The sequence below is a fragment of the Diabrotica virgifera genome, chromosome 6, assembly GCF_917563875.1.
Source record: "Diabrotica virgifera virgifera chromosome 6, PGI_DIABVI_V3a".
Classification (NCBI taxonomy): domain Eukaryota; kingdom Metazoa; phylum Arthropoda; class Insecta; order Coleoptera; family Chrysomelidae; genus Diabrotica; species Diabrotica virgifera.
Window position 1 is genome coordinate 141441720 of NC_065448.1, and position 13898 is coordinate 141455617.

General features: G+C 30.7%; 1 protein-coding gene across 4 annotated transcripts in view; it reads left to right on the forward strand.

Annotated features, from left to right (window-relative positions):
- LOC114325314 (gastrula zinc finger protein xLCGF3.1) overlaps positions 1–13898 on the forward strand; it is a 43937-nt gene that overhangs the window by 815 nt on the left and 29224 nt on the right. The gene's annotated exons all lie outside the window — the stretch shown is intronic.

Below are 13898 nucleotides of genomic sequence, written 5' to 3' on the forward strand. Positions count from 1 at the left end.
ACATGAATTTTGTAATTTAACCCTTAACCACTGAGATGCGGTATGCCATACCATGTCGAAAATATATTTTCTTGTAAAACTTGTTTTATAAAAGATTCCTAGAACACCACCTGTATACCTTCAAGTGTCCTGTAATTGTACCTGTTCCCAATTGCTGCAGTAACTGCATGTCAGTGTTTACGTTTCTATAGTTAAAAGTACAGTTGAACCCCGATAAGTCGGCCTTCGATAACCCGGAAGTCCGGTTAACCCGAACCGATTTTCATCAGACAAAACAAACATTTTTTCACTTTGACTGAGTTTTTTACCAAGAAATAAACAATACTGCATACAACTGTAGGTAATTTAGATGTACTGTGCATATGTATTCCATGTTTTTTGTAATTATAATGTGTATTTGTTTATTATTTATATGTATTTTATTAATTTTTACCATATTCTCCGGCTAACCCGGATTTTCGATAACCCGGATCGGCCGCCGTCCCGATTAATCCGACTTATCGAGGTTCCACTGTAGTTAATTCAGTCATATTTCACTATTCATATGGCAGCAAGTTCATTCAGTTGTTCTGCTTTCAACATTATTTTACTATTTTTTAGTTACCAGACTACTCGTTTTTTTTTTGTAATTCAGTTTATAAAGTATTTTGTAAGAACCTCCACCTTTTTTTAATATTATGCATGAGTTTATCATTTTCTTGAAAAAATAAACTTTATTTTATTTGGAGCAGTGTACAGCAGTGTGAAGAATCATTCCGTAGTCGATTTAAAAAACAAATACAGTGATATAAGACAAATTCATATTGAAAACAAAGGAGAATACTGCCGTGCTTAGCAAAAATGCTGTATCTGCAAAAATCTGAAAAAATGAAATTTTTACTTTTTTCTAACCCAAATGTACATATCTATCTTATTTGCTTACTAAAAATGACGTAAGTTAAACCAAAACACATTAAACACACCGCTCTTATGCCATATCCTGTGTAAATGTATACGAATTCTTAAACTAAAATCGATTTTACTCAAATGTGATGTCTCTGCAGATACGGCGTTTTTGCTAAGTATGGCAGAATAGGCAATGGTATGACATGCTGCATGTTGAATCTACATCCTGAAACATCCATTTGGTTTTAGTTATTCGCAAAAATTCTTTTTAGTTATTAAAAAAAAGTTTTTACGCAAGTTATGAATTTTCACTTGCTATCAGAAAATTATATGAAATACCTACTATTCAAAATTTTGCCTTTCAAAAGATTAAAAAAAGCTTTACCTGTTAATTATTTATGTCTTGTAAAAATCAGCATACACCTTTGTTATTGGGTCCAAATTTAGGTAGTATGGTGCTTAACCACTGATATGTGGTATGCCATACCATGCCGAAAGGATGTTTTGCTGTAAAATCTATTTTATAAAAGATTCCTTGAACACAATCTGTATACCTTCAAGTGATGTGTAATTGTACCTGCTCTCAACTGCTGCAGTTTTAGTTTGGTTTAGTCTTTAAACTATGTTGACGTAAAGTTTTCTTGCAGTATCACATACTACGTGTCAGTGTTTACGTTTCTATAGTTAAAAGCAATCCAGTGTATTCTTTCGCAATTAGTATGACAGAAAGTTCATTCAGTAGTTATTGGGACCGTGCAAGTTCGGCAAAGCGCCCCCTATTTCTACGCTATGTACTTTTATTCGCACTTTTAATTATATTGGCCAATTATATTAGTCCTGGTTACTGGATAATTGTCAAGGCCATAGTCCAAAAAAATAGTAAGAAGAAGAAATAAGATTCAGGTTATGTTATGAAAACGTGAACAATTGTATGTAGTAAATAAAATTAGTTATTAAAATGCAGTACTGCACTCAAAATACAATTAATTAAATTTACCTTTATATAATAATTGCATATATCAATATTGTGGAGCAATATATAATTTTTCTGCTTCAATGACAGAAGGTATGAAATATACGTCAATTTGACAATTTCAATTGACAATTTGAATTATTTAAGATAGTTGCAATATTTCTCCGTGACTCGTGCACTGTCGTTTCTCGTTTCCCTTCCAAGTACTTGCACACCGCGAATACTTTCAACTGCTCTCAACAATACTTTACTATTTTTTAATTACTAATATTCAAAGTTTTTTCTTTATTCAAGTTAAAAGAATTATGTAAGAACCACCATTTTTTTAATATCATGCACGAGTTTATTTATTTATTTATTAGACAGGAAACCCCCATTACAAAAAAATAATAGTACATTTTTGATTAAAGGCTATATAGTCTGGGCAGATTATCGGAGAATAGGCCTTTTTGGGGAAAAGTTATTTACCAGCAATTTTATTGCTGGATGCTGGAATCGAATCTTATGAGTGTATATATTAATAATTTAGTTATGCAAAGTCCGCAGATAGTGTGCTACTTTTTTTATAAACAAAATGGCGCCAGAAAATCGTCTTTTTTTTCAATTTTTGCTCTATAACTCCAAAGACTTTAACTTTACACCAAAAACACTCAAATAAAAATTCACTGTAATTAAATTTTGCATAGAGACGTGTTTTTCCTGATTTACTTCGATGAAAACTTTACCCGGAAAATGCGGGTTTTTCCAACAAAATCTTTAATTTTCAGAATTTAATTTTCAAAGTCTTTTCCCCTAAAAATTAAAATTTTAGATAAGTAATTGCTTAACAATAATTAAATAACTTGGTAATGTCAAAGTTCTTTCCGTATAGATTATAATTCCAGAAGCTGTTGGAAATTAAATGAACAGTTTAGCAACAATTGAATTGTTAATTAAAAATTTAAGGTCGCTATAATAACCATAATAATTATGATACATAAGAACCACTATGATTTTTATATAAAAAGACACTGTCCCTATCTAATGTACTTTATAGAATTGAAACTGGACTATTTAAGCGGCCTCGGGAATACTTTAAAATTAAAAACAATTTTTCGGCTCATAAACAAATAGAATATTTCGGGAAATATTAAATTAAATTAAATCATGAAAACGTTATTGGTAAAAAAGCGGCAGGATGCTTCTTTTAAAAGAAAAAACGTTTAATTCTGATGAGTGTTTCCTGAGATACAGCCGGTCAAAGTTGACCGGCATTTACGGCAAATATACAGGGTGTTCCGAAAAGAATGGTCATAAATTATACCACAGATACTGGGGTCAAAAATAGATTGATTGAACATCACTTACCTATATACAATAGGCACACAAAAAATGTTAAAGCCCTTTGAAGTTACAAAATGAAAATCTATTTTTTTTCATATATCGAAACCTCTCAGAGATTTTTTATTGAAAATGGACATGTGGCATTTTTATGGCAGCAACATCTTAAAAAAAAATTAAAGTCAAATTTGTGCACCCCATAAAAATTTTATGGGGTTTTGTTCCCTTAAACCCCCCCAAACTTTTGTATACGTTCCAATTGAATTATTCTTGTGGCACCATTAGTTAAACACAATATTTCTAAAACTTTTTTGCTTCTTAGTACTTTTTTGACAAGTCAGTGTTTATCGAGATATTTTGAATATTTGTCAAATCCACCCATAGATATATTATAATACTCTAGATTGCGCCTTACGATCTTAAAATGGGTGACGGTTGCGACAGAGATAAATGAGCCTATTTGGTCGGTAGTCTCTTTCTAATTCAAGGGGAGTATCGACGACGTCACTATCCTACTCTGTCGTCAAGTATTTTAGATGGTTTGACAGTTCGAGCGGATGGCGACGAGAACTGGTCGTTTGTCTTCGGCCGTGGATAATCCTGGTTCGAATCCCATACCAATCTTTACTTTTTTTATTTAATCAATATTGCGTTTATTAGATATTATTACATCTCTAAAGTAAATCTATGCAAAGAAATATATAACAAATAAGAAAAACTGTGTAGGTACCTATAGATTTTTAAAAATATAAAAGCCAATGTTATTTTCTTAATAAGTTAATTGTAGAATAGTATAAAGTAATAGTTAAAAATATTCGTAAAAAATTACCAATAATTAATATCAACATAATGTACCATCGATTTATTAATTGAATCGGTCATTTCAAAAACAACATGAGTCACATATTCCTAATTTTACAGAAGAGCAAAGAAAACTAACTATATAGTCGAAAGATGGATGAAATGGATGACATCAAAATTCAGAGTTATATTGTAGTTTTGTTCCTAATGTTTTACTGGACTGGTGTCGTTTTTGCACACAACGTTTATCTTAAAGGAGTCTATTCCTCTCAAAAAGTTAGTTTCTGAAAATTGTGGACTTTGCTGTTTTTGAAATGACCGATTCAATTATAAGTAATTAGACATTATTTTTATTTATGAAACTATTGTTACAATTTTTTAAAAAAGTAGAAGCGAAACAAACATTCACATCATTCGAATTAGGACGAATTTATATTAATAACGAATGACTTTTATTTTACTATGCAGTTCACAAATTATGTATTCCAATATTAACTTACTGTACATACATTTATTATCTGCTAGATTTACTTAGGTCCATTTTTCAGATGTAAAAATATCTAATAAACGCAATATTGATTAAATAAAAATAAAAAAAGTAAAGTTGGTATAGGATTCGAACCAGGATTATCCACGTCCGAAGACCAAAGACCATTTCCCGTCACCACCCGCTCCAACTGTCAACACATATTACTCGATAAAGTGGGATATTCACGTCGTCGATATTCCCCTTAAATTAAAAAGAGACTACCGACCAAATAGGCTCATTTATCTCTGTCGCAACCGTCACCCATTTTAAGATCGCAGGGCGCAATCTAGAGTATTATATATCTATGAATCCACCACATATTTGTATATGGTTAAGTACGGTTATAGAGACCTGTTAATAATCTGAAAATTTATTTGTAATTTACATTTTTAGGTATGTTTTGAAAAAGAAGCTACATCTCGATAAAAGGTGACTTATAAAAAAAGACTAAGAGGCAAAAGTCTTAAAAACACTGTGTTTAACTAATGGTACCACAATAATAGTTTCATTTGAACGTACACAAACATTTGGGGGGTTTAAAGGAACAAAACCCCCATAAAATTTTTACGTAAATATATTGAAAGAGAAGCCGCATCTCGATAAAAACTGGCTTATCGAAAAAATACTAGGAGGCAAAAAAGTTTTAAAAGCGTTGTGTTTAACTAATGGTACCACAATAATGCATTAATTGGAACGTACACAAAAGTTTTGGGGGGTTTAAGGGAACAAAATCCTCATAAATTTTTTATGGGGTGGACAAATTTCACTATAATTTTGTTTTAAGATGTTCCTGCCATAAGAATGATACATGTCCATTTTCAATAAAAAATCTTTAATAGTTTTCGATATATTGAAAACAATTGATTTTCATTTTGTAACTTCAAAGGGCTGTAACTTTTTTTATGAGCACATTTGTACTAAGGTAAGTTGGGTTCAATCGAACTATTTTTAACCCCAGAATGTGTGGTATAATTTATGACCAATTTTTTCGGGACACCCTGTATAAACAATAGGATCATAATTTTCAAACCGTCATTTTTTTATTTTTGTCCTCTTTCTCGACACCAATTTTCATATCTTTAAAATACTGATAACATATTATTATAATAAAAACTATCGATATTACGACTGCAAATTGCCAAAAATAGCAAAATTCCAATCAAAAATTAGGTTGGAGAAAATGTAATCTCAAAGTTCAAAATCGGTATACGTTAAAAAAATGCATTTTCTCGGCTTCCCATTGAGCAATTTTCTTCATTCTTTTTTTGTTCCCAAGTAACTCGAGTAGAGCCATCTAACCAACGCATTATTAAATGTCAAAGTTGCTTTTGTTTTGTTATTATAAATTAATTTATTTATGACAAAAAATTTTAATTTGTTTAAATAAGGATTGTTTAAATAGTTTTACAGCTTTCAAATGAGAATATTTGTGTTTTTAACGTTAAAAGGTAAACTTTTAGTAAATTTATCTAAAAAAGTCTACAACTGGAAAAAATATGCAGTTTTCTTTTCTTATAAATAAATTAATTTATTATAACAAAAAAAAGCAAGTTTGACATTTAATAACGCGTTATTTATATGGCTCTAGTCGAGTTACTTGGGAACAAAAAAAGAATGAAGAAAATTGCTCAATGGGAAGCCGAGAAAATGCTTTTTTTTACGTATACCAATTTTGAACTTTCAGATTACATTTTCTCCAACCTAATTTTTGATTGGAATTTGCCTATTATTGGCAATTTTCACTCGTAATATCGATAATTTATATTATAATAATATATGTTATCAGTATTTTAAAGATACGAAAATTGGTGTGGAGAAAGAGGACAAAAATGAGAAGGTGACGGTTTGAAAATTATGATCCTATTGTTTATATCTTTGTCGTAAATGCCGGTCAACTTTGACCGATTGTATCTCAGGAACCGCTGATCAGAATTAAACGTTTTTTCTTTTAATAGAAGCGTCCTGCCGTTTTTTTACCAGTACCGTTTTCATGACTTAATTTAATTTAATATTTCCCGAGATATTCTATTTGTTTATGAGCCAAAAATTTGTTTTTAATTTTAAAATATTCCTGAGGCCGCTTAAATAGTCCAATTTCAATTCTGTAAAATACATTAGATAGGTACAGTGGCTTTTTATACAAAAATTATAGTGATTCTTATGTATCGTAATTATTGTGGTTATTATAGCGACGGTAAATTTTTAATTAACAATTCACTTGTTGCTAAACTGTTCATTCAATTTCCATCGGCTTCTGGAATTATAATCTATATAGAAAGAACTTTTACAATACCAAGTTGTTTAATTATTGATAAACAATTACTTATCTAAAATTTTAGTTGAAAATTAAAGATTTTGTTGGAAAAATCCGCATTTTCCATGGAAAGTTTCTATCAAAGTAAATCGGGAAAAACACGTCTCTATGCAAAATTTAATTACGGTGAATTTTTATTTGGGTGTTTTTGGTGTAAAGTTAAAATCTTTGGAGTTATAGAGCAAAAATTAAAAAAAAAACACGATTTTCGGGCGCCATTTTGTTTATAAAAAAAGTAGCACACTATCTGCGGACTTTGCATACCTTATTATTATTATATAGAATCATATAATTCGATTCCAGCAATAAAATTGCTTGTAAATAACTTTTCCTTGTATTTTGCTAATTAGCCTAGAGTAATATCAAAACTAGTCTAAATAGCATCCTATTAGGAAAAACTTAAAAGATTCATATGGGTACATAACATGTATAATATTATATACATATACAAAATTAACAAAAATTCCAAAGTTACTTAAATATTAAATCCATTAGGTACATAAGTTATACTCGCTTCGCTAATCTCAGACACAACTGGCTAATGATTTTAGTAAGTAATTTGGCCAATTTGGTAAAATTGGCAAAAAGATCATTACTAAATAGGTAGTTAATAAATACTAAATATTTAGTAATTTTGTCAATTTTGGCAAAATCGTCCAAAAACAAAAAAATTACCTACTAAAATCACTAGCCAGTTGTGTCTGAGTTTAGCGAACCAACTATATCACTAGTAAACTGGTACATAATAGCAATATAACATTAAAGTATTTCCAAAAGAGTTCTCGTAAATGACTGCAAAGAGTGTTGTATTTGAAGGTTAAAACTAACAAGAAGATAACAGTAATGTGCTTCAAGTTTTGGTAAATCAAGTGGTTTAAATTTTGAATTAATTGTTGAAAAGTATACCTGTCCATCAAGAAAAATTTACTTTTACTGTTGGTAGTTTTTTTTTATTTATTTATAATTGGCTTTGGCATAAACCAATTTGCCAGACTTATTTTTTATTTATGAAATATAAAAGGAGCATTTTTTTTATCCAATATAAATAAATTGATTGTTCAAATTCTCACGCCCTAGGATAAATGTTATTATGTTAGTAAAATGTGTGTTTCTGTTTAGTGCATTTTTTTTATATGTATATTTTTTTATTATTTTTTTTAATTATATTTTTTGTTTTTTTTTTAATGCTTTATTTATGTAGTCTTTTGATTAGTTTTAATTCCTTTTTTTCATTTTTTTTTTGTTTTTTTTTTATTTGTTTATCATTATTTTACTTTTTTTGGCTGCCAAAAAGAATTTAGAAGAAAGAAAATCTGCGGGTGAAGAAAACTTAGTTATTAGGTATAGAAATGGGGTTCCTGTAGTGTTGGAAGTTAAACCAAAAAACTAGCTTCTCTCCCATTAATGGTCTATTATCAAAATGTTGGTGGCCTACGTTGCAAAATGTTAGATGTTATTAAAAATATTTCATGCTGTTCCTATGACATTATTATTATGGTCGAGAGCGATCTGGATGCTAGCATTGCTGATGGTGAGGTGAATTGTAAGGGTTTCAGTATCTACAGATGTGATTGCAACCAAATGACTAGTGCAAAGCAGAGTGGTGGTGGAGTAATAATCTTTATTAATAACAGAATTCAGTCTAAGCGTATTTCGGTTGATGAAGTTCGAGTTGAACAATTATACATATTATGCCAGTGCGATAACACAGAGTTTGTGATTGGTGGTGTTTACATTCCCCCACAGTCTCCACATGAAACTTACTCTAGGCATTGTCAAACTGCTGAGAGCTTAGTTTTGCAGTACTCATCTTATAATATGTTCGTATTTGGTGATTACAACTTGCCTAATGCAGCATGGGATAATGATGAGTATGGTGTGTTGGTGAATTGTCCTGGTGGAGATCCTGCGGTGGATGTACCACAAGCTTTTGGTTATTTGAAATTCTTCCAAAATAACAATGTCCTTAACAATCGTAATGTATTTTTAGATTTAGTTTTTTCTAACGTTAGGGAACTGAATGTCATCAAAGCGGGAGATCCACTTATTGATCCAAGTTTACACCATGTAGGGTATGAATGTTCCATAGCTCTCTAAAACTACAAAATTGTTTTATGAAGATTTTTTTTATGATTTTAGGAACGGTAATTATTTTGAACTGAATAACTTTCTTTCATTCATTAATTGGGATGGGTGTTTGGATAATAACGTTGATGATGCTACAAGTCTCTTCTATAGTTCAGAGAAATAAGGAAAAAAAATATCGTGTTGGTGACACATCCCCCTCCAGGCTGAAACCAAATTTTTTGAGTAATATGGTCATCTATAATAATAACCTATATGTTTCCTGCAGCCGATTTTGATGATATACATAGTTATAAACAAATGAAGATCAAAAAACGGTAAATTTTCGCTTTTTTCGTCTCTTACTAAAAAATTGGGCATTCTAAACAAATTTGAGAGTAATAAACTCATAAACCGTATAAAAAACTTCAATATGGCGTTCACTGAATATGTCTATCCTTATTGGTTACTTAGAAAATTGCCAAATAAATCATAAATTTTGAGTTTTTATAAATATTCATAACTTATGTAAAAATTAACTTAGAACCTTCTTATTACATGGAATGCTGAGACTTATGGTGCTTAAATTACACCCTAAATTCCAAAGCAATTGGTCAAATAGTTTAAAAGTTATTTAATTTGTTTATCCAAAATTAATTTTTTTTGCAACACTGTAAGTCAGAAAATGATGAAGTTACAGTAATATTTTGGATAGTTTATGAAAGAAGAAAATTTACAGTATTAATTTAATTTAAAAAAAAATGACAAAAAATAATTATAGATATTGCAAAATAATTTTGCAAAAACATGTGAATTAAAAAAATGGGGGGGCTAACTTTGTCCCTAAATGTCCTAGAACAGTTGTTTTTCTTTCTAAATGTGTATAAAAATTCAGTCTTTCTAAATATGAAAAAATAATTTTTCTACGGGTAACGGTTAAAAAGTTATTCTAATTGTTTATAAGTAAGCAAAAAATGGACATGTTTTTGCAAAATAATTTTGCACTGTTTAAAATTATTTTTTGTCATTTATTTTTAATTAAGGTAATAGTATAAATGTTCTTCTTTCATAAACTGTCCAAAGTATTTGGTTCGTCCACATAAGTAGGAATAACAATTTTTAATTTTCTTGTTTTTGTAAAGAATATTTTAATTCATTTTCTTTTCAATATTATGGGACACCCCGTATATACGAGTAGGCCAATACCTAATTCAGTGAGTATGTATTAATTTTTATCATTATTTTCAAGTAAAAACCTTAAAGTTTTTTGTATGTAATTACCTGCCTACTCGCCTCATTTTTAAAAAGACAATTCGCCAACCAACTCTCTTGGTTAACAGTCACTTACAATCATTCCGAAAAGTGTATAGAAACTCAATATAGTCCTCGCGAGTGATTTATACTTTATACTACTCAGCAATAGCAGTACGAAAAATAGCAGGCCTGCTCCAGCTTGTGCAACGAGAAATGACAAGGTAGGAAATATTTTTATTACAATTTACTTTAAGGTCTGGTTTTTTTACTGTTATTTTTTTTATTCTATTTTAAATTCACCCTATGCTAAACAGTCCACTAATAAAGCTCACTGAGTTAGTAATCTCCTCCAAGATGATTTATTGATCCGTTACGAGCCTGATAGATCCATTTTCTATATTTTTTTCTTGCATTTTTCATTTTTCTAAGAGGGTAATATAGTCGGGGAAAGTTTCTTTTAAACCTGAATTGTTTGATTTTATTGTCATACTTTGCTAATTTACAAAGATCAGAATCAAATTCAGGTTATTTAACCGCATTTCCTTTGACTTTATTTTTTGTTATTCTTTAACATAAGGCGATAAAATATTCTTTACAAAATTAAAATCACGTATCAATTAGTACATTGGTTTTTTGTTTGTGCCGATCGTTAGTGGTACCTATACCTCAGTTAATGTTGTTTTTTAAGTAAAAAAGGAACACATTAATGTAAAAGTAATTATTATTAAATTGTCAACGTCGGCCAATAGACAAATTTTGTTATAATAATTATTATACAGGTTGACTCTATTATAGATGAAACTGTGTGTTTATTTTACACAGTAATTTTTATTTAAAGGGTTTATGTTTTATAATTATTTTTTGTCTATAAATATTCAAATAGCAGAGGACATAGTTTTCTATTTTATTAGCACAAAGTTCGGTTGTATTTTATTAATTTTCGTGTGGTGAACCTATTTTATTTCCTAACGCTAATTTCATATTTTTCTAAATTTATTAATTCTACATTTAAATTTACAAAATGGCAGATAAAATTAAAAAATATCAATCTTTAAGACAAGTTGAAGTGCAACAAATGACTGAAATTCATGCTGTTGCTTTAAAGGTAGCTGCTGACGATAAGAATTTTTACCCGGTTTTGGAAGTTATGTATGAAGGATTGGAAAAAATTCGTGACAATTTTTATGATCTTCATAATAAAATAATTATGTTAGTTTCTGAGCAAGATAATGAGGACGCGCTATTTAAAGTCGAAGATGATTGCCGTAGTAATTTTGACAAATTATATTATAAAATTAAATTAACATACGTGCAAGCCTTTAGAAAATCTTCAACATCAAGTCAGCAAACTACATCAACTTCACAGTCTCAAAATCCTTTACCTATAAATTATTTTAATTTACCGAAACCGGAATTGCCATCTTTCAGTGGAAAAATAACTGAATTTAGAAGTTTTATAGATCAGTTTGATGCTCGCGTTCATACTCTTACTTACTTACAACCAATTGACAAATTTAATTTGTTACTATCGTGTTTAAAGGGTGCAGCGCGCGATGCTGTGGATCATATTGACATCACAGCAAACAATTATCCAATTGCCTATGATCTGCTTTGTGAAAGGTTTAATAATGTTAGGGTAATCGCTGCCAATTTATGGAATAACCTTGAAAGTTCACCACAACTGACTTCAGAAGATCCAAAAGAACTACGCAAGTTGTTAGATACATTTTCGAAAAATGTGGCATCTCTAAATAAGCTAGGACTACCCACAGTACATTGGGATTTTATACTTGTTCAAATGATTTTAAAACGATTAACTGTTTCTTTAGTAACACGTTTTGAGCTTTTTCATAATAATTCAACCATCCCAAGCTATAAAAAACTGATTGATTTTTTAAATCAAAGTTGTCTCGCTTTAGATAATATTGATTTTCACACTAAACCAAAATCTAACTTTTCTAAAAAACCTAATTCTTCCAAATCTACATCATTGCTTGCTCAAACAGAACCTGAACCAAAATGTTCTATCTGTAAAACTAATGATACCCATGCCATTTATAAATGCTCCGTTTTTTTGGCAAAATCTCCTGTAGATCGATTTCAATTAATAAAAAAGAACAAGATGTGTATTAACTGTCTTGGATCACATCGTTCTAGCCTATGCAAATCTACATGGACTTGTCACTCGTGCCATAAAAAACATCATACACTCCTTTGCTTCTCCTCTTCTAAGAAAGAAGAGAATGTTCAAGATTCGGCGGCATCCACTTTAAATTCAACGACTGGATCATCCGTTTCTGTGTGTTTTTCTTCCGCTGATAAAAGTACTTTGCTTTCCACTGCATGTATTGAGGTGCTTGATTGTCACGGTAACTACCAACCTGTTAGGTGTCTGTTAGATTCGGGAAGCATGACGTCCTTCATCTGTCAAAAGACCCTTAGGCGTTTAGGTTTACGTCCCATGAAAACTTCAGCTAACATCCAAGGATTAGGTTCTATGCAGTCGACCACTAATTTAGGTGGGGTTACCATTTCTTTTAAACCAGTACGTAAATCTTCTCCTATTTTGACAACCGATGCGTTAGTCTTGACAAAAATATGTGAGGATCAGCCTTTATGTAATTTAGAAGTTAATACTTGGCCCCATATTGCTAATTTAAAGTTAGCAGATGATAACTTCTTTCGTAGAGGATCCATCGACATTCTTTTAGGAGCTGATGTATTCTCTACAATTCTTTTGGATGGACGTATTTACGGCAATCAAGATCAACCTGATGCAATTAATACTATATTTGGCTATGTGCTTATGGGAAAAGTAAATATTTCAAAGGCACCTACTCTTACTTCTTTATTTTGCCAAGTTGAAGATACGGTTTCTTTGGATCAGCAAATAAAGAAATTCTGGGAATTAGAAGCAGTCCCTGAAGTTTTTTGCTTAGCTCCTGATGACGCTAAAGTGGAAAATATGTTTATGAATACTTATAAGCGTGAACAATCAGGACGCTTTGTAGTAGATCTACCTTTTAAGGAAGAAAATCCTGTCTTTCCTAATATTAGATCACTTGCTCTTAGTAGGTTTTATTCATTAGAAAGAAGGCTTCAAAAATCTCCTGAACTTTATGACCAATACCGCACCTTTATGAAGGAATTTGTTGAGCTCGGTCACATGGAACCTGTCCCATTGAATAACTTCGATTCACCTTATGTTTACTATTTATCGCATCATTGTGTTTTAAGACCTGAAAGTCTAACAAGTAAATTAAGGGTCGTTTTTAATGGTTCCGGGCATCTTCCAAATCAACCCTCACTCAATGACAAATTATTCACTGGTCCTAAGCTTCAGACTGACATCTGTACAATTTTGATTAATTTTCGATTGCATGGTTATGTAATTACGGCCGATATTTCTAAAATGTATAGGCAAATTTTAATTAATCCTACTCAAACAGATTATCAAAGAGTACTTTGGCGTTCTAATAATTCTGAACCTGTTCGAGATCTTCGTATCAACAGAGTTGTTTATGGTCTCTCTTGTTCTCCTTATCTTGCTATTAGATGTCTACATCAGTTGGCTAATGATGACGGGGATTCGTTTCCTCTAGCAGCCGAGGCACTTAAAACTGGAACCTACGTTGATGATATCATTTCTTCCTGTCCTAGTTTCGAAAATGCCTTAGCACTAAGAGACGAACTTATTGCCTTACTTGCCAAAGGAGGTTTTGAGTTGAAAAAATGGTCCAGTAATGTACCCGATTTAT